Genomic DNA, 22,111 nt, shown 5'->3' with positions numbered 1-22,111 from the left:
GGTTTACACTCCAACCCTGTTCCTGGAGTACTACCCTCCTGTAGGTTTACACTCCAACCCTGTTCCTGGAGAAAGCTACCCTCCTGTAGGTTTACACTCCAACCCTGTTCCTGGAGAGCTACCCTCCTATAGGTTTTCACTCCAACCCTGTTCCTGGAGTGCTACCCTCCTGTAGGTTTACACTCCAACCCTGTTCCTGGAGTACTACCCTCCTGTAGGTTTACACTCCAACCCTGTTCCTGGAGAAAGCTACCCTCCTGTAGGTTTACACTCCAACCCTGTTCCTGGAGTACTACCCTCCTGTAGGTTTACACTCCAACCCTGTTCCTGGAGAGCTACCCTCCTGTAGGTTTACACTCCAACCCTGTTCCTGGAGTGCTACCCTCCTGTAGGTTTACACTCCAACCCTGTTCCTGGAGTGCTACCCTCCTGTAGGTTTTCACTCCAACCCTGTTCCTGGAGTACTACCCTCCTGTAGGTTTTCACGCCAACCCCAGTTGTAACTAACCTGATTCAGTTTATCAACAAGCTAATTATTACAATCAGGTGTGCTAGATTAGGATTGGAGTGAAAACCTACAGGAGGGTAGCTCTCCAAGAACAGGGTTGGAGTGTAAACCTACAGGAGGGTAGCTCTCCAAGAACAGGGTTGGAGTGTAAACCTACAGGACCGTAGTACTCCAGGAACAGGGTTGGAGTTAAAACCTACAGGACCATAGCTCTCCAAGAACAGGGTTGGAGTGAAAACCTACAGGACCGTAGTTCTCCAGGAACAGGGTTGGAGTGAAAACCTACAGGAGGGTAGTACTCCAGGAACAGGGTTGGAGTGTAAACCTACAGGACCGTAGTTCTCCAGGAACAGGGTTGGAGTGTAAACCTACAGGACCGTAGTTCTCCAGGAACAGGGTTGGAGTTACAACCTACAGGTCAGTATCTCAGTGTCGTCATTACAACCAGCTATGACCACTGGCATGGCACCCAACTTTCAAAGGAATTACAAATCATAGTTTGTACATGATAAACAAATACTTCAAATACATTGAGGAAAGAGTAGTGCAGAGTTAATCACATTATTTATTAACCTGACATTAATACCTTTTGTTCACATAGAAACCAACAACCAGGTAGTGATTCAGCAAAATACACAAAGTTGCACTTGAGTTGACAACAATGGCCAACAGACATGATAATAGACAACCAGGTAGACAGTTAACAGATCCAACAATGATAAAAGCATGATTTAAAAGGAGATGTTATGACGTACAAATACAGAGAAAACCGTTAAAAGGTGTCATCGACATGGAAACGTGTAAAAAATTTTAACCTGGACAGTAACTTAAAAAGGTGTTATCTTTCTCTTACACGGAAGGTTTCAGACAGTTTAAGTCTAGTCCTGGGCTAAACATTTTATTTTTTAAATTAATGGAGATTCTCCATTGACCAGGCTTTTTATTCTAGAACTAGGCTTAATCTCTGTCCGGGAAAACGGTTTATAATGTTTAGTCCCAACAGTGTCATTATTATGTAGGCTTATTCTACAGTGACATGGACGGAAGCCATGTTTCACAAATCCCTTTCGGCAATATAAAGTACCAAAATTAATCAATCACATTCAATGGATGATAGTTTTAAATGAAACAAGTGGCCTGAGTTAGCCTGGTCCTAGATCTGTTTGTATGGTCTTGCCCACTCCTACAATCATTATGGTCATTGTTGGCAAGACAGCATAAACAGATCAGGGACCAGGCTAGACGTCAGTATCCACACAGTAGCAAAATACAGTGTTTTCTGATCACAGCCAGTCATGATAGACTGGTCCCAGATCTGTTTGTGCTATCATGTCAATTCCATATTTGGCATGGCAAGGAGTTGACACAATAGCACAAACAGATCTGGGACCAGGCTACAGTCATCACGGCACTCAAGCTTTCAGACTGAAGAACCCCTCTCCAGCTACCCTCAGCTCCCAGACTTCCTCTCAATCCCGTTCCAAGTAACAGCAGAGTGAGGAACGAGACTTGGAGGGATGACTACTCCAACAAGCTCTGATAGAGCCTTTGCACTGTATACCAGGGCTACTTTCCACCAAGAAGCTTCCACAAGCAACTCCTCATGGTCTCCTGAGCTCGTCTTCCAATAGTAGTGCTTTGATAAAACAGAATCCTATACCTACCCAGTTGTCATACCTATCCAGACCGTTCTTTGATGGTCAGGGCCGAGGGGAAGGACTAGGGAGGGATTGAAGACTGTCTGTTGAGATCCAGTAGTAGTAGTAGTGATGTGATGATCCAGCGTTACACTGCTTATACCTATCAAGACCCTTCAGATCTGCCAACACCCAAGGGTTAGGGCCAAGGTCATTATGGTATGCTAGGTGGCGTCACTCCTACATGATGCCCCGTCCTTAAACTGACAGTCATCGCATCATATGACATAAGACAATGGGGGAGGGTTAGGCAGTGATTTGGGACTGGCTGTTAGTCTGGTGAGTAGCCAATGCTATCCGTAATGCAGTCCTTAGGTCTGGAGTATCTAGGACTGTCTCATCTCCCATCTCCGCTGGAGTAGGGTGAAGTTGCCCATAGATGCTGATCTTGGGTCAGTTTAGTATTTTCCCCACCACTGGTTACAGATAGGATTGAGGGAGGGGGAAATGATCCAAGATCTGTACCTAGGGGAAACTTTCCCCCGGGGCCACCTCACTGACTGAATACAACCATGGCTTCAGTGTTTTCTCCACAGTATGTAGGTCATGAGGAGGACGAGGCCTGCGGACAGGGCTGCTATGACACACTGGTGGATGGTGAGGACGCTCTCCAGGTTGCCAATGCGTTCCTCCATGGCACTGGTGTGGAAGTAGTCATAGACCCCCGCCCCGATGCTCCACACGGCCCACACAGCATCCACGATCAGGGGCATGGTAGGTCGTCAGAGGGGCTGAGGCTGAGGACCCAGGGGTGTCACAGGGGTGGGACTTCAGGGTCTCTCCAGCTTCAAGGGTTTAACCTACACCTGGGACATGGAGGCGTGGAAGATCAGTGACGGCTTGGGACAGGGCTGGGGTGTCAGTTCAGATTTATAGGCTTCCTCACCTGCAAAGGAACGGTTGGGAATGTAGCTTTACCAGGTTATATAGATGCAATATTATGAATATATTACAAAATATGAAATTCAGTTACGGTAAGTAACATAGGTAGGCTACTCTGTTGTATCTAAATGAGAACTGCTCTTAATAGTATCACTGATATTTAATAAGCTTATGTATCCAAAATTACGTATTACCAAAATGACGCATTTTCCTTCATCCTTTTTCCTTCATCCTGTTTCAACTGTTGCCATGCACCTGCAACAAGATTGCTCAGATGTGCGAGTGCCTTTTGAATTTTTTATCTAAATGAGAACTAGCATGGTCAAAAAGTGAAACACACACACTTATGATCTTATAGAACACATTTCACTGCCCTGATTCAGGGAACCTGAATAATACTGTATGTTCCACGGAACACACTCGTAGAACTTAGCCTGAGCTTTGAAACAAAGCTAACAACCTCGTCATGTTATTGTAGCTAGCTAACAACATTGTAATGTTATTTTAGCTAACGAACAACACTGTAATGTTATTGTAGCTAACTAACAACATTGTAATGTTATTGTAGCTAACGAACAACACTGTAATGTTATTATAGCTAACTAACAACACTGTAATGTTATTGTAGCTAACTAACAACACTGTAATGTTATTGTAGCTAACTAACAACACTAATGTTATTGTAGCTAACTAACAACACTGTAATGTTATTGTAGCTAACTAACAACACTGTAATGTTATTGTAGCTAACTAACAACACTGTAATGTTATTGTAGCTAACTAACAACACTGTAATGTTATTGTAGCTAACTAACAACACTGTAATGTTATTGTAGCTAACTAACAACACTGTAATGTTATTATAGCTAACTAACAACACTGTAATGTTATTGTAGCTAACTAACAACACTGTAATGTTATTGTAGCTAACTAACAACACTGTAATGTTATTGTAGCTAACTAACAACACTGTCATGTTATTATAGCTAACTAACAACACTGTAATGTTATTGTAGCTAACTAACAACACTGTAATGTTATTGTAGCTAACGAACAACACTAATGTTATTGTAGCTAACTAACAACACTGTAATGTTATTGTAGCTAACGAACAACACTAATGTTATTGTAGCTAACGAACAACACTGTAATGTTATTGTAGCTAACTAACAACACTGTAATGTTATTATAGCTAACTAACAACACTGTAATGTTATTGTAGCTAACTAACAACACTGTAATGTTATTATAGCTAACGAACAACATTGTAACGTTATTGTAGCTACCTAACAACATTGCAACTTGTTACAGTGCGGTGCACATAACAGCAGACAAAGATTATTATTAAGCCCATATGTATCCGAACAAAATCCCATGAATTTGCAAACTTCGGTGACCACTTTTGACAATGACACCGGTACAGAACTGGATGTACTGTATTGATCTCATATGGTTAGCTAGCTAGCGTAAGAGATTTGTTTTAGTTAGCCAGCTACATCTTTGCTGAGATAGGAACATGCCTAGGACTTACCAAAATGAACCAAGCGCACAGGTTAAAATGAGACACGCTTGCAATCTGCATCCAAGTTCTTTATCTAGATATAAATCACATAATCGTCAACATATAACGTTTGATGCTCGAGATACCAAACCGGGCTAGCAACATGATCCTTAGCTTAGTCACCCACTACATCCGGGTGCAATGCTACATTCAGGAACACATGGACAGGGCGTGTTCTAAATAGCGTCATAAAATCGATCACTGCTGATAATAAACACAATACGTATCGTGCATCATCATCATCATCATCATCATATTTTGCTTTCTAGCGGCTAAAGTCACATTTTGAAACGACCCGTGTAGCTAACTTCCAGTAGCTAGCTACCAACGTCAGTTTTAGCTAACGTCAGTTTTAGCTAAGCTTAGCTAAGTGGTCAACTGGTGTTTCTGGTTTGGAGAAGTATGTTTGAGATTGCTCGTCATAAAAACTTGCTATTATCGATAAATATATTTGTATCATCCATAACATTCTCCAATCGGACTTAGTCAATTGGCAGGAAAAAGGTTTGAAAACTGATATTTTTCTCTCGCACTATTACCAGGCGCGGTGGCCAAGTGGTAAGGCGTCGGTCTCGTAAACCGAAGATCGCGGGCTCGATCCCCGTCCGTGCCTCGGAAACGAAGTCCATTGTGGACACATTTTTAAACAGGACAGTTCCAACGTGATACTTCATTGTGATATTTGATATATATTTCAAACTCAATATAAAGTTAATGTGTTGATAAAACGTTTAAATCTCAACAATGTACAACGCAAAAGTTATATGCTAAGACTTCTCATACATAAATGGTGTTCATCAAGACAATAAATTGAAGATATCAAGGTTAAACAGGTTCAGAGCTACACAAAATCTAGGAGAAATCAAGGTTAAACAGTTTAAGCTAAAAATCTTAAACTTTTATTTCAGACGTTTATTTGTCACGCCCCTCATAATGACCACCAGTCGGCGCTCCAACTACAATAGTGTGGAAAGACCAGATAAGTTGCCCAATGAGTTATACAGATCAGATGAGAGATCAGCCATCATACAACGACACATGGATGAAAGAAACAAAAACTAGACTAAAGACTGAGTTCTGTCTATCTTTGTAAATATACATGTTCGTAAATATAGATCTTGTTTTCAATCCAATGCCATAATAGACAGCCTGATAATATAGGCCTAAAATAAGAAAACATGGTTAGGCAAATCAACGTTATAAGTTTATATTTTACTCAGAAACTTGATAAATCCTTATGGTATACGAAAACCTCGTTGTTCTGATTATTGTTTGGGAAGAGGAAGGTACAATAGTCATTTATTCCCCACACTTTTACATACGAGAGTGCAGAGGCAAACCTTTCCATTTGGTGGCAATGGTTACTGCAAGATCTCAACTGTCAGGACTGTGTTCTTCTGGAGTGGCGCTCGCATGGAGCTCGACATACCTACTGCCGAGTCACCACCACCTAGAATTCCATTTTAGGGAGGGCCTGAAAAGGAGACTCGCACTACGCGGCCCACACAGCACAGCCAGAGCCACTAGGTTTGGGATACTGTCTCTAGGTGCTGCACGGGACGATCGGTCAGTACACACATAGAGAGAGATTAGGTGGGTTTATTTTTCCCCGGGCAACGTTACCGGTCTGGGACACACGGTAGCCTACGCTTTTTTGTTCAGGAATAACTTTAGGAAAATATTCAACTGTCTTTGGAGAGATGGGCCTATGTTCCATGCCGATAGAGGCAATTTCTGTAATCTGTTTCGTGTCTGACTGTGGACAATTAAACCTGCTTTTTGGAGGATAACATATACATTTTTCTTAAAGGATTTTACTCATAACATGAAAGTTGTATGGGGATTGCGAAAGGGAACCCTGGTCGTGGGCTCTAGAACTCAACAAGTATCCCCTCGTGTTCCAACTGTGCGCTTTGGAGAGTGCCCAACCTGTGCAAGGATAACGCGCACGTGGTGTGGCCTACTGGAGCTATGATCGATAGGTTTACATGATGGGTAAATTTGTGAGGAAGTTTTTTTTTTACTGTAGTTAACTCTTTCCCTTACCCTAAATACTTTTGAGCTACAAAGAGACCAGGCTAATTGCTCTCTTCACCTGAACGCTGAGTGTGAGAGCAAGACGGTTCACTTGAGGACAAGGTAATGTCACTGGATAGATTAGCATAATGCAGATTGTTAATTGTCTTTGCGCCACAACAATAGTTTTACGTTCAAAGCAACTTTACAGCTTTTTTTTACCCGTTTTGAATTAATAAATCAATTCTTAGTAGTACATTAAATTAGACACATACATCTTCTACGGGCTCCCGAGGGGTTCAGCGGTCTAAGCCGCTGCATCTCCGTGCTAGAGATGTCACTACAGACCGTGGTTCGATTCCAGGCTGTATCACAACCAGCTGTGATTATAAAAATAAAGGAGGACCAAGGCACTCTTCATATAACTAATTAAAATGACTTATTTGTATAGCTTGTTCAATGGAAACAAAGATTCAAAAATGTGTTTAACCTTAGTTTTTAATCAGAGTTTTTATTCTTTGCATTGAACATGCTATACAAATAAAGTCATTTTAATTAATTATATGAAGAGTGCCTTGGTCCTCCTTTCTATTTGATGACAAAATGTACCCCTTTTACCAAAGAGCACCTTCTGTCTACCAAAACCTCCTATTGTGTACCTTAGTACCTTCTGTCTACCAAAACCTACTATTGTGTACCTTAGTACCTTCTGTCTACCAAAACCTCCTATTGTGTACCTTAGTACCTTCTGTCTACCAAAACCTACTATTGTGTACCTTAGAACCTTCTGTCTACCAAAACCTACTATTGTGTACCTTAGAACCTTCTGTCTACCAAAACCTACTATTGTGTACCTTAGTACCTTCTGTCTACCAAAACCTACTATTGTGTACCTTAGTACCTTCTGTCTACCAAAACCTCCTATTGTGTACCTTAGTACCTTCTGTCTACCAAAACCTACTATTGTGTACCTTAGTACCTTCTGTCTACCAAAACCTCCTATTGTGTACCTTAGTACCTTCTGTCTACCAAAACCTACTATTGTGTACCTTAGTACCTTCTGTCTACCAAAACCTACTATTGTGTACCTTAGTACCTTCTGTCTACCAAAACCTCCTATTGTGTACCTTAGTACCTTCTGTCTACCAAAACCTACTATTGTGTACCTTAGTACCTTCTGTCTACCAAAACCTCCTATTGTGTACCTTAGTACCTTCTGTCTACCAAAACCTCCTATTGTGTACCTTAGAACCTTCTGTCTACCAAAACCTACTATTGTGTACCTTAGTACCTTCTGTCTACCAAAACCTACTATTGTGTACCTTAGAACCTTCTGTCTACCAAAACCTCCTATTGTGTACCTTAGAACTGTCTGTCTACCAAAACCTACTATTGTGTACCTTAGTACCTTCTGTCTACCAAAACCTCCTATTGTGTACCTTAGCTTCCCTTCCTTCTCTTTTCTACATAATCTATATCATTTAATTCAGTAAATAGATCATTAGTGTGTTTCACTACTAGCCATGTTTTAGCCATTGTTCCATTGGTCCTGGTGTGTTAGAGGGTGGGTCTTTGTTGTTCCATTGGTCCTGGTGTGTTAGAGGGTGGGTCTTTGTTGTTCCATTGGTCCTGGTGTGTTAGAGGGTGGGTCTTTGTTGTTCCATTGGTCCTGGTGTGTTAGAGGGTGGGTCTTTGTTGTTCCATTGGTCCTGGTGTGTTAGAGGGTGGGTCTTTGTTGTTCCATTGGTCCTGGTGTGTTAGAGGGTGGGTCTTTGTTGTTCCATTGGTCCTGGTGTGTTAGAGGGTGGGTCTTTGTTTGCAAGGTGAGTAGTGTACTCTCCTCTCAACTGGCCTACAAAGTCCCAGTTTCTGGCCCGCAAGATCACCCAGTTCATCTGAACATGTATAGCCACAATGTGACACCCCTGGAGTAGTTTAGGGGTCAAGTGCCTTGCTCGAGGGTACAACAGCAGGAGATGGCATACTAGGATACCTATAATCCCACCAAATGTTTTTCCTGTCTGACTGTGTGTGTGTGTGTGTGTGACTGTGTGTGTGTGTATGACTGTGTGTGTGTGTGTGTGTGTGTGTGTGTGTGTGTGTGTGTGTGTGTGTGTGTGTGTGTGTGTGTGTGTGTGTGTGTGTGTGTGTGTGTGTGTATGACTGTGTGCCCCAGGTCCTGAATGTTTAGCTGAAAACGTCAGTGACTATATCTGTGTGTGATCCTCACCAACAGCTTCATAGTTCTCACACCTAGTCTAGAAATGCTTGATTAGTTTGCAATGAAAGCCTCCACACACACACACACACACACACACACACACACACACACACACACACACACACACACACACACACACACACACACACACACACACACACACACACACACGTCCCCGCACGCAGGGTGCTAAACCCATCAGGATGTTTTCTCACTGACATTACTCATGTTTTAAAATAGATCACCACAGGCAGGCTGAGGGAATGTGTGATTTATGACGGACTACGTTATCTCCAATATTAGGATGTCACTCATACAGTCGGCATATACTGAGGATATTACTAAGTTGTTGATTTGATGACATATGGTTCGTCCCAAATCACACCCTATTCCCTAGTGTGCTACTTTTGACCAGGGCCTTTACGTCCCAAATCGCACCCTATTCCCTAGTGTTCTACTATTGACCAGGAACCTATACGGCCCAAAATCGCACCCTATTCCCTATGCACCTTGGTCAAACATAGTGCACTATAATCAAATTTATTTTTATATAGCCCTTCGTACATCAGCTGATATTCTCAAAGTGCTGTACAGAAACCCAGCCTAAAACCCCAAACAGCAAGCAAAGCATGTGAAAGAAGCACGGTGGCTAGGAAAAACTCCCTAGGAAAAACTCCCTAGAAAGGCCAAAAACCTAGGAAGAAACCTAGAGAGGAACCAGGCTATGAGGGGTGGCCAGTCCTCTTCTGGCTGTGCAGGGTGGATATTATAACAGAACATGGTCAAAATGTTAAAATGTTCATAAATGACCAGCATGGTCAAATAATAATAATCATAGTAGTTGTCGAGGGTGCAACAAGCACGTCCGGTGAACAGGTCAGGGTTCCATAGCCGCAGGCAGAACAGTTGAAACTGGAGCAGCAGCACGGCCAGGTGGACTGGGGACAGCAAGGAGTCATCATACCAGGTAGTCCTGAGGCATGGTCCTAGGGCTCAGGTCCTCCGAGAGAAAGACAGAAAGAGAGAAAGAGAGAATTAGAGAGAGCATATTTAAATACACACAGGACACCGGATAAGACAAGAGAAATACTCCAGATGTAACAGACTGACCCTAGCCCCCCGACACATAAACTACTGCAGCATAAATACTGGAGGCTGAGACAGGAGAGAATAGGTTGCCATTCCAGACACAGACATATAGTATACACTGGGTTGAAGTTGTCACAAGGTAGTTGTTGATTTGAGGACGGTGCAGTAGGTTATTTAAAGGGCCAGTGCGGTTCTCTGACCAGGGATCACAATAATGAACATGGTTATGGTTTGGAATGTTAGTGCAGTAAACAGAAAAAAATGAGAGAAAAAACCCGGAATAACTTTGACCTGTTGGAAACTTTTTTAAGGCGTATTCTTCGTCTGACTACGTCAAGTGGAGGAGAGATGTTCAGAAAGAAGGATATAATAATAAACATTGTCATTTTACAATGAAATCCTATAATAGAATTTAACTTTATCAGATTATGCTAATTAAATTAACATATTTCCCTTGAGAGTGGGAAGTTTTTTTCTTTCTGAATAATGTTATTTTGTTATTCTGAATAATGACTATTTAGTTATTTTCATCATTGTACCAAGTCCACTCATACCAAAAGACTAAGAAATGGGACCCAGTGTCTCTATGCTTGGCACTAAACATTAACAACCTCTTAAGGATTGGACCCTTTTTTTTCAATTTTTGCCTGAAATGACATACCCAAGTCTAACTTCCTGTAGCTCAGGAACTGAAGCAAGGATATGCATATTCTTGATACCATTTGAAAGTAAACACTTTGATGTTTGTGGAAATGTGAAATTAATGTAGGAGAATATAACACATTAGATCTGGTGAAAGATAATACAAAGAAAAAACATGGCTATTTGTTTTTGTACCATCATCGCGCACGTTAGCTCAACCGTCCCGTGGGGGGGGGGGGGGGGGGGGGGTCAGCGATCCCATAGAGGTTAAGGAGGCAGATTGTGGATAAGGCTCTGCAATAGACTAGCATCCCGTCCAGGCTGTGTACATCAAGCTGCCTCACGCTTATATGTCCAAAGCTTATTATTTTGCTTTAAGACCTGTCCAATGAGTTCTGTGCAGCTGTCACCTATCCAGTCTAGAGTATGTTGAGGAAGGAAGACAGGAAGGAAGGAACTAGGGCCTTGCTCTAGGGAGTTTTCCTAGCCACCGTGCTTCTACACCTTCATTGCTTGCTGTTTGGGGTTTTAGGCTGGATTTCTGTACAGCACTTTGTGACATCAGCTGATGTCAGAAGGGCTTTATAAATACATTTGATTTGATTGCTCTAACGGAGTCAAAGCCGTAATTCAATCCGATCACGCCTTGTCCACAATGCACAGCGTTTTAAAGACAATGTTCCCTCATTAGCGGAGAACACAATTATGGTAAACACTGCATATGTTGGCTCAATCAGGAAATTACATGCAAATGTAGCGTTGTCCAAAATGAATCCCAGCCTTAGACTGATGTATCTAGTGGAGAGGTAGGGAGCAAGGGTCTAGGGAACATGCTGATGTAGCTAGTAGAGTGGTAGGGAGCAAAGGTCTAGGGAACATGCTGATGTAGCTAGTAGAGAGGTAGGGAACAAGGGTCTAGGGAACATGCTGATGTAGCTAGTGGAGAGGTAGGGAACAAGGGTCTAGGGAACATGCTGATGTAGCTAGTGGAGAGGTAGGGAACAAGGGTCTAGGGAACATGCTGATGTAGCTAGTGGAGAGGTAGGGAACAAGGGTCTAGGGAACATGCTGATGTATCTAGTAGAGAGGTAGGGAACAAGGGTCTAGGGAACATGCTGATGTAGCTAGTAGAGAGGTAGGGAACAAGGGTCTAGGGAACATGCTGATGTAGCTAGTAGAGAGGTAGGGAACAAGGGTCTAGGGAACATGCTGAGGTAGCTAGTAGAGAGGTAGGGAACAAGGGTCTAGGGAACATGCTGATGTATCTAGTAGAGAGGTAGGGAACAAGGGTCTAGGGAACATGCTGATGTAGCTAGTAGAGAGGTAGGGAACAAGGGTCTAGGGAACATGCTGATGTAGCTAGTAGAGAGGTAGGGAGCAAGGGTCTAGGGAACATGCTGAGGTAGCTAGTGGAGCGGTAGTGAACAAGGGTCTAGGGAACATGCTGATGTAGCTAGTAGAGAGGTAGGGAGCAAGGGTCTAGGGAACATGCTGATGTAGCTAGTAGAGTGGTAGGGAGCAAGGGTCTAGGGAACATGCTGATGTAGCTAGTGGAGGAGGTAGGGAACAAGGGTCTAGGGAACATGCTGAGGGAGCTAGTGGAGCGGTAGGGAACAAGGGTCTAGGGAACATGCTGATGTAGCTAGTGGAGCGGTAGGGAACAAGGGTCTAGGGAACATGCCTAATGAATGGTGATGGATGTTAAAGGATCTGGGCTGGAGACCAATACTAACTGCTGTTTAGACCTGTGATATTAAACAGTGTTCTGATCTGGGCTGGAGACCAATACTAACTGCTGATTAGACCTGTGATATTAAACAGTGTTCTGATCTGGGCTGGAGACCAATACTAACTGCTGATTAGACCTGTGATATTAAACAGTGTTCTGATCTGGGCTGGAGACCAATACTAACTGCTGATTAGACCTGTGATATTAAACAGTGTTCTGATCTGGGCTGGAGACCAATACTAACTGCTGATTAGACCTGTGATATTAAACAGTGTTCTGATCTGGGCTGGAGACCAATACTAACTGCTGATTAGACCTGTGATATTAAACAGTGTTCTGATCTGGGCTGGAGACCAATACTAACTGCTGATTAGACCTGTGATATTAAACAGTGTTCTGATCTGGGCTGGAGACCAATACTAACTGCTGATTAGACCTGTGATATTAAACAGTGTTCTGATCTGGGCTGGAGACCAATACTAACTGCTGATTAGACCTGTGATATTAAACAGTGTTCTGATCTGGGCTGGAGACCAATACTAACTGCTGATTAGACCTGTGATATTAAACAGTGTTCTGATCTGGGCTGGAGACCAATACTAACTGCTGATTAGACCTGTGATATTAAACAGTGTTCTGATCTGGGCTGGAGACCAATACTAACTGCTGATTAGACCTGTGATATTAAACAGTGTTCTGATCTGGGCTGGAGACCAATACTAACTGCTGATTAGACCTGTGATATTAAACAGTGTTCTGATCTGGGCTGGAGACCAATACTAACAGCTGATTAGACCTGTGATATTAAACAGTCTTCTGATCTGGGCTGGAGACCAATACTAACTGCTGTTTAGACCTGAGATACTAAAAACAGTATTTCTGGCACCGTTTGCTCTGGTCTGGTCCATTACCTCTCTAACAACGTGGATACAGGTCCAGGCAGAGACTGGACCAGTGAGTGTCCCAAATTGCACCCTATACAGTCCTCTGCATTACTTCTGTGTCACGACTTCCGCCGAAGTCGGTCCCTCTCCTTGTTCGGGTGGCGTTCGGCGGTCGACGTCACCGGCCTTCTAGCCATAGCCGATCCACTTTTCATTTTCCATTTGTTCCGTCTTTGTCTTATCACACCTGGCTTCACTCACCAATCACTTGTTTATTATTTAACCCTCTGTTCCCCATGTTGTATTTGTGAGTGATTGTTATTTGTTACGTGGATGATTGTCAGGCGTTTTAGACCGTGTTTTTGGCACTTGTATGTGTTATGTGCTGTCATTTGCTAACCGGTATTAAAGTGCACCTGTTTATTATACTCCGCTCTCCTGCACTAGACTTCGCCTCCCATATACACGCATAACATTCTGACCAGGGCTCATAGGGACGCCACTTAGCAGCTTCCCCAAGACATTGTCTTTTCTCAGGGACGTCACTGACACAATGTAGAACATGACCTGTCAAACATCTCTGATAAGACAGAGATGTTAGAAATATCACTGCTCACTTTTCTGAGGTCTGAGAACCAGAGATTCCTGATTAATCAGAAAAAACACACCTCTGGTTGTTACTGGTCATCTGGGGGTAACAGAGTCTAGGTGAATGGTTAGGTGGTTGTTAGTGGTCATCTGGGGTAACAGAGTCTAGGTGAATGGTTAGGTGGTTGTTAGTGGTCATCTGGGGTAACAGAGTCTAGGTGAATGGTTAGGTGGTTGTTACTGGTCATCTGGGGTAACAGAGTCTAGGTGAATGGTTAGGTGGTTGTTAGTGGTCATCTGGGGTAACAGAGTCTAGGTGAATGGTTAGGTGGTTGTTACTGGTCATCTGGGGTAACAGAGTCTAGGTGAATGGTTAGGTGGTTGTTAGTGGTCATCTGGGGTAACAGAGTCTAGGTGAATGGTTAGGTGGTTGTTAGTGGTCATCTGGGGGTAACAGAGTCTAGGTGAATGGTTAGGTGGTTGTTAGTGGTCATCTGGGGTAACAGAGTCTAGGTGAATGGTTAGGTGGTTGTTAGTGGTCATCTGGGGTAACAGAGTCTAGGTGAATGGTTAGGTGGTTGTTAGTGGTCATCTGGGGGTAACAGAGTCTAGGTGAATGGTTAGGTGGTTGTTAGTGGTCATCTGGGGTAACAGAGTCTAGGTGAATGGTTAGGTGGTTGTTAGTGGTCATCTGGGGTAACAGAGTCTAGGTGAATGGTTAGGTGGTTGTTACTGGTCATCTGGGGTAACAGAGTCTAGGTGAATGGTTAGGTGGTTGTTACTGGTCATCTGGGGTAACAGAGTCTAGGTGAATGGTTAGGTGGTTGTTAGTGGTCATCTGGGGTAACAGAGTCTAGGTGAATGGTTAGGTGGTTGTTAGTGGTCATCTGGGGGTAACAGAGTCTAGGTGAATGGTTAGGTGGTTGTTAGTGGTCATCTGGGGGTAACAGAGTCTAGGTGAATGGTTAGGTGGTTGTTAGTGGTCATCTGGGGTAACAGAGTCTAGGTGAATGGTTAGGTGGTTGTTAGTGGTCATCTGGGGGTAACAGAGTCTAGGTGAATGGTTAGGTGGTTGTTAGTGGTCATCTGGGGGTAACATAGTCTAGGTGAATGGTTAGGTGGTTGTTACTGGTCATCTGGGGGTAACAGAGTCTAGGTGAATGGTTAGGTGGTTGTTAGTGGTCATCTGGGGTAACAGAGTCTAGGTGAATGGTTAGGTGGTTGTTAGTGGTCATCTGGGGTAACAGAGTCTAGGTGAATGGTTAGGTGGTTGTTACTGGTCATCTGGGGGTAACAGAGTCTAGGTGAATGGTTAGGTGGTTGTTAGTGGTCATCTGGGGTAACAGAGTCTAGGTGAATGGTTAGGTGGTTGTTACTGGTCATCTGGGGTAACAGAGTCTAGGTGAATGGTTAGGTGGTTGTTACTGGTCATCTGGGGTAACAGAGTCTAGGTGAATGGTTAGGTGGTTGTTAGTGGTCATCTGGGGGTAACAGAGTCTAGGTGAATGGTTAGGTGGTTGTTAGTGGTCATCTGGGGGTAACAGAGTCTAGGTGAATGGTTAGGTGGTTGTTAGTGGTCATCTGGTGGTAACAGAGTCTAGGTGAATGGTTAGGTGGTTGTTACTGGTCATCTGGGGGTAACAGAGTCTAGGTGAATGGTTAGGTGGTTGTTAGTGGTCATCTGGGGGTAACAGAGTCTAGGTGAATGGTTAGGTGGTTGTTACTGGTCATCTGGGGTAACAGAGTCTAGGTGAATGGTTAGGTGGTTGTTACTGGTCATCTGGGGGTAACAGAGTCTAGGTGAATGGTTAGGTGGTTGTTACTGGTCATCTGGGGTAACAGAGTCTAGGTGAATGGTTAGGTGGTTGTTAGTGGTCATCTGGGGGTAACAGAGTCTAGGTGAATGGTAACAGAGTCTAGGTGAATGGTTAGGTGGTTGTTAGTGGTCATCTGGGGGTAACAGAGTCTAGGTGAATGGTTAGGTGGTTGTTAGTGGTCATCTGGGGTAACAGAGTCTAGGTGAATGGTTAGGTGGTTGTTAGTGGTCATCTGGGGGTAACAGAGTCTAGGTGAATGGTTAGGTGGTTGTTAGTGGTCATCTGGGGGTAACATAGTCTAGGTGAATGGTTAGGTGGTTGTTACTGGTCATCTGGGGGTAACAGAGTCTAGGTGAATGGTTAGGTGGTTGTTAGTGGTCATCTGGGGTAACAGAGTCTAGGTGAATGGTTAGGTGGTTGTTACTGGTCATCTGGGGGTAACAGAGTCTAGGTGAATGGTTAGGTGGTTGTTACTGGTCATCTGGGGTAACAGAGTCTAGGTGAATGGTTAGGTGGTTGTTACTGGTCATCTGGGGGTAACAGAGTCTAGGTGAATGGTTAGGTGGTTGTTAGTGGTCTTCTGGGGGTAACAGAGTCTAGGTGAATGGTTAGGTGGTTGTTACTGGTCATCTGGGGGTAACAGAGTCTAGGTGAATGGTTAGGTGGTTGTTAGTGGTCATCTGGGGTAACAGAGTCTAGGTGAATGGTTAGGTGGTTGTTACTGGTCATCTGGGGTAACAGAGTCTAGGTGAATGGTTAGGTGGTTGTTAGTGGTCATCTGGGGTAACAGAGTCTAGGTGAATGGTTAGGTGGTTGTTACTGGTCATCTGGGGGTAACAGAGTCTAGGTGAATGGTTAGGTGGTTGTTAGTGGTCATCTGGGGTAACAGAGTCTAGGTGAATGGTTAGGTGGTTGTTAGTGGTCATCTGGGGGTAACAGAGTCTAGGTGAATGGTTAGGTGGTTGTTACTGGTCATCTGGGGTAACAGAGTCTAGGTGAATGGTTAGGTGGTTGTTACTGGTCATCTGGGGGTAACAGAGTCTAGGTGAATGGTTAGGTGGTTGTTACTGGTCATCTGGGGTAACAGAGTCTAGGTGAATGGTTAGGTGGTTGTTAGTGGTCATCTGGGGGTAACAGAGTCTAGGTGAATGGTTAGGTGGTTGTTAGTGGTCATCTGGTGGTAACAGAGTCTAGGTGAATGGTTAGGTGGTTGTTAGTGGTCATCTGGGGGTAACAGAGTCTAGGTGAATGGTTAGGTGGTTGTTAGTGGTCATCTGGGGGTAACAGAGTCTAGGTGAATGGTTAGGTGGTTGTTACTGGTCATCTGGGGGTAACAGAGTCTAGGTGAATGGTTAGGTGGTTGTTACTGGTCATCTGGGGGTAACAGAGTCTAGGTGAATGGTTAGGTGGTTGTTACTGGTCATCTGGGGGTAACAGAGTCTAGGTGAATGGTTAGGTGGTTGTTACTGGTCATCTGGGGGTAACAGAGTCTAGGTGAATGGTTAGGTGGTTGTTAGTGGTCATCTGGGGGTAACAGAGTCTAGGTGAATGGTTAGGTGGTTGTTAGTGGTCATCTGGGGTAACAGAGTCTAGGTGAATGGTTAGGTGGTTGTTAGTGGTCATCTGGGGGTAACAGAGTCTAGGTGAATGGTTAGGTGGTTGTTACTGGTCATCTGGGGGTAACAGAGTCTAGGTGAATGGTTAGGTGGTTGTTACTGGTCATCTGGGGGTAACAGAGTCTAGGTGAATGGTTAGGTGGTTGTTAGTGGTCATCTGGGGGTAACAGAGTCTAGGTGAATGGTTAGGTGGTTGTTAGTGGTCATCTGGGGGTAACAGAGTCTAGGTGAATGGTTAGGTGGTTGTTAGTGGTCATCTGGGGTAACAGAGTCTAGGTGAATGGTTAGGTGGTTGTTAGTGGTCATCTGGGGGTAACAGAGTCTAGGTGAATGGTTAGGTGGTTGTTAGTGGTCATCTGGGGGTAACAGAGTCTAGGTGAATGGTTAGGTGGTTGTTAGTGGTCATCTGGGGGTAACAGAGTCTAGGTGAATGGTTAGGTGGTTGTTACTGGTCATCTGGGGTAACAGAGTCTAGGTGAATGGTTAGGTGGTTGTTACTGGTCATCTGGGGTAACAGAGTCTAGGTGAATGGTTAGGTGGTTGTTAGTGGTCATCTGGGGTAACAGAGTCTAGGTGAATGGTTAGGTGGTTGTTAGTGGTCATCTGGGGGTAACAGAGTCTAGGTGAATGGTTAGGTGGTTGTTAGTGGTCATCTGGGGGTAACAGAGTCTAGGTGAATGGTTAGGTGGTTGTTACTGGTCATCTGGGGGTAACAGAGTCTAGGTGAATGGTTAGGTGGTTGTTAGTGGTCATCTGGGGGTAACAGAGTCTAGGTGAATGGTTAGGTGGTTGTTAGTGGTCATCTGGGGTAACAGAGTCTAGGTGAATGGTTAGGTGGTTGTTAGTGGTCATCTGGGGTAACAGAGTCTAGGTGAATGGTTAGGTGGTTGTTACTGGTCATCTGGGGTAACAGAGTCTAGGTGAATGGTTAGGTGGTTGTTACTGGTCATCTGGGGGTAACAGAGTCTAGGTGAATGGTTAGGTGGTTGTTACTGGTCATCTGGGGGTAACAGAGTCTAGGTGAATGGTTAGGTGGTTGTTAGTGGTCATCTGGGGGTAACAGAGTCTAGGTGAATGGTTAGGTGGTTGTTAGTGGTCATCTGGGGTAACAGAGTCTAGGTGAATGGTTAGGTGGTTGTTAGTGGTCATCTGGGGGTAACAGAGTCTAGGTGAATGGTTAGGTGGTTGTTACTGGTCATCTGGGGTAACAGAGTCTAGGTGAATGGTTAGGTGGTTGTTACTGGTCATCTGGGGGTAACAGAGTCTAGGTGAATGGTTAGGTGGTTGTTACTGGTCATCTGGGGGTAACAGAGTCTAGGTGAATGGTTAGGTGGTTGTTAGTGGTCATCTGGGGTAACAGAGTCTAGGTGAATGGTTAGGTGGTTGTTAGTGGTCATCTGGGGTAACAGAGTCTAGGTGAATGGTTAGGTGGTTGTTAGTGGTCATCTGGGGTAACAGAGTCTAGGTGAATGGTTAGGTGGTTGTTAGTGGTCATCTGGGGGTAACATAGTCTAGGTGAATGGTTAGGTGGTTGTTAGTGGTCATCTGGGGGTAACAGAGTCTAGGTGAATGGTTAGGTGGTTGTTAGTGGTCATCTGGGGGTAACAGAGTCTAGGTGAATGGTTAGGTGGTTGTTAGTGGTCATCTGGGGGTAACAGAGTCTAGGTGAATGGTTAGGTGGTTGTTAGTGGTCATCTGGGGGTAACAGAGTCTAGGTGAATGGTTAGGTGGTTGTTAGTGGTCATCTGGGGGTAACAGAGTCTAGGTGAATGGTTAGGTGGTTGTTAGTGGTCATCTGGGGGTAACAGAGTCTAGGTGAATGGTTAGGTGGTTGTTAGTGGTCATCTGGGGTAACAGAGTCTAGGTGAATGGTTAGGTGGTTGTTAGTGGTCATCTGGGGTAACAGAGTCTAGGTGAATGGTTAGGTGGTTGTTAGTGGTCATCTGGGGTAACAGAGTCTAGGTGAATGGTTAGGTGGTTGTTAGTGGTCATCTGGGGGTAACAGAGTCTAGGTGAATGGTTAGGTGGTTGTTACTGGTCATCTGGGGTAACAGAGTCTAGGTGAATGGTTAGGTGGTTGTTACTGGTCATCTGGGGTAACAGAGTCTAGGTGAATGGTTAGGTGGTTGTTACTGGTCATCTGGGGTAACAGAGTCTAGGTGAATGGTTAGGTGGTTGTTAGTGGTCATCTGGGGGTAACAGAGTCTAGGTGAATGGTTAGGTGGTTGTTAGTGGTCATCTGGGGGTAACAGAGTCTAGGTGAATGGTTAGGTGGTTGTTACTGGTCATCTGGGGTAACAGAGTCTAGGTGAATGGTTAGGTGGTTGTTACTGGTCATCTGGGGTAACAGAGTCTAGGTGAATGGTTAGGTGGTTGTTAGTGGTCATCTGGGGGTAACAGAGTCTAGGTGAATGGTTAGGTGGTTGTTAGTGGTCATCTGGGGGTAACAGAGTCTAGGTGAATGGTTAGGTGGTTGTTACTGGTCATCTGGGGTAACAGAGTCTAGGTGAATGGTTAGGTGGTTGTTAGTGGTCATCTGGGGGTAACAGAGTCTAGGTGAATGGTTAGGTGGTTGTTACTGGTCATCTGGGGTAACAGAGTCTAGGTGAATGGTTAGGTGGTTGTTAGTGGTCATCTGGGGTAACAGAGTCTAGGTGAATGGTTAGGTGGTTGTTAGTGGTCATCTGGGGGTAACAGAGTCTAGGTGAATGGTTAGGTGGTTGTTACTGGTCATCTGGGGTAACAGAGTCTAGGTGAATGGTTAGGTGGTTGTTAGTGGTCATCTGGGGTAACAGAGTCTAGGTGAATGGTTAGGTGGTTGTTAGTGGTCATCTGGGGGTAACAGAGTCTAGGTGAATGGTTAGGTGGTTGTTACTGGTCATCTGGGGTAACAGAGTCTAGGTGAATGGTTAGGTGGTTGTTAGTGGTCATCTGGGGGTAACAGAGTCTAGGTGAATGGTTAGGTGGTTGTTAGTGGTCATCTGGGGGTAACAGAGTCTAGGTGAATGGTTAGGTGGTTGTTACTGGTCATCTGGGGTAACAGAGTCTAGGTGAATGGTTAGGTGGTTGTTAGTGGTCATCTGGGGTAACAGAGTCTAGGTGAATGGTTAGGTGGTTGTTAGTGGTCATCTGGGGGTAACAGAGTCTAGGTGAATGGTTAGGTGGTTGTTACTGGTCATCTGGGGGTAACAGAGTCTAGGTGAATGGTTAGGTGGTTGTTACTGGTCATCTGGGGGTAACAGAGTCTAGGTGAATGGTTAGGTGGTTGTTAGTGGTCATCTGGGGTAACAGAGTCTAGGTGAATGGTTAGGTGGTTGTTAGTGGTCATCTGGGGGTAACAGAGTCTAGGTGAATGGTTAGGTGGTTGTTAGTGGTCATCTGGGGTAACAGAGTCTAGGTGAATGGTTAGGTGGTTGTTAGTGGTCATCTGGGGGTAACAGAGTCTAGGTGAATGGTTAGGTGGTTGTTAGTGGTCATCTGGGGGTAACAGAGTCTAGGTGAATGGTTAGGTGGTTGTTAGTGGTCATCTGGGGGTAACAGAGTCTAGGTGAATGGTTAGGTGGTTGTTACTGGTCATCTGGGGGTAACAGAGTCTAGGTGAATGGTTAGGTGGTTGTTAGTGGTCATCTGGGGGTAACAGAGTCTAGGTGAATGGTTAGGTGGTTGTTACTGGTCATCTGGGGGTAACAGAGTCTAGGTGAATGGTTAGGTGGTTGTTACTGGTCATCTGGGGTAACAGAGTCTAGGTGAATGGTTAGGGGGTTGTTAGTGGTCATCTGGGGGTAACAGAGTCTAGGTGAATGGTTAGGTGGTTGTTAGTGGTCATCTGGTGGTAACAGAGTCTAGGTGAATGGTTAGGTGGTTGTTACTGGTCATCTGGGGGTAACAGAGTCTAGGTGAATCGTTAGGTGGTTGTTACTGGTCATCTGGGGGTAACAGAGTCTAGGTGAATGGTTAGGTGGTTGTTAGTGGTCATCTGGGGGTAACAGAGTCTAGGTGAATGGTTAGGTGGTTGTTAGTGGTCATCTGGGGGTAACAGAGTCTAGGTGAATGGTTAGGTGGTTGTTAGTGGTCATCTGGGGGTAACAGAGTCTAGGTGAATGGTTAGGTGGTTGTTAGTGGTCATCTGGGGTAACAGAGTCTAGGTGAATGGTTAGGTGGTTGTTAGTGGTCATCTGGGGGTAACAGAGTCTAGGTGAATGGTTAGGTGGTTGTTAGTGGTCATCTGGGGGTAACAGAGTCTAGGTGAATGGTTAGGTGGTTGTTAGTGGTCATCTGGGGGTAACAGAGTCTAGGTGAATGGTTAGGTGGTTGTTAGTGGTCATCTGGGGGTAACAGAGTCTAGGTGAATGGTTAGGTGGTTGTTAGTGGTCATCTGGGGTAACAGAGTCTAGGTGAATGGTTAGGTGGTTGTTAGTGGTCATCTGGGGGTAACAGAGTCTAGGTGAATGGTTAGGTGGTTGTTAGTGGTCATCTGGGGGTAACAGAGTCTAGGTGAATGGTTAGGTGGTTGTTAGTGGTCATCTGGGGGTAACAGAGTCTAGGTGAATGGTTAGGTGGTTGTTACTGGTCATCTGGGGTAACAGAGTCTAGGTGAATGGTTAGGTGGTTGTTACTGGTCATCTGGGGGTAACAGAGTCTAGGTGAATGGTTAGGTGGTTGTTAGTGGTCATCTGGGGGTAACAGAGTCTAGGTGAATGGTTAGGTGGTTGTTAGTGGTCATCTGGGGGTAACAGAGTCTAGGTGAATGGTTAGGTGGTTGTTAGTGGTCATCTGGGGGTAACAGAGTCTAGGTGAATGGTTAGGTGGTTGTTAGTGGTCATCTGGGGGTAACAGAGTCTAGGTGAATGGTTAGGTGGTT

At 44.5% G+C, this 22,111-nt stretch overlaps 1 long non-coding RNA gene and 1 other non-coding gene across 2 annotated transcripts; one reads left to right on the top strand and one right to left on the bottom strand.

Annotated features, from left to right (window-relative positions):
* Positions 1–1,055: 1,055 nt before the first annotated feature.
* On the bottom strand, positions 1,056–4,884 carry LOC106606186 (uncharacterized). Its single transcript, XR_001329001.2, has 3 exons — positions 4,619–4,884; positions 3,282–3,342; positions 1,056–3,091 (listed from the first exon to the last, which is right to left on the bottom strand). It is a non-coding gene; the product is annotated as an uncharacterized lncRNA (long non-coding RNA).
* A 305-nt stretch (positions 4,885–5,189) lies between these two features.
* trnat-cgu (transfer RNA threonine (anticodon CGU)) lies at positions 5,190–5,261 on the top strand. The gene has a single exon. It is a non-coding gene; the product is annotated as a tRNA-Thr (tRNA).
* Positions 5,262–22,111: the final 16,850 nt, after the last annotated feature.

The sequence above is a fragment of the Salmo salar genome, chromosome ssa06 (genome assembly GCF_905237065.1).
Source record: "Salmo salar chromosome ssa06, Ssal_v3.1, whole genome shotgun sequence".
Taxonomy (NCBI): domain Eukaryota; kingdom Metazoa; phylum Chordata; class Actinopteri; order Salmoniformes; family Salmonidae; genus Salmo; species Salmo salar.
Note: the sequence above shows the minus strand (reverse complement) of the source record. Positions and strands in the feature narration are given on the sequence as shown.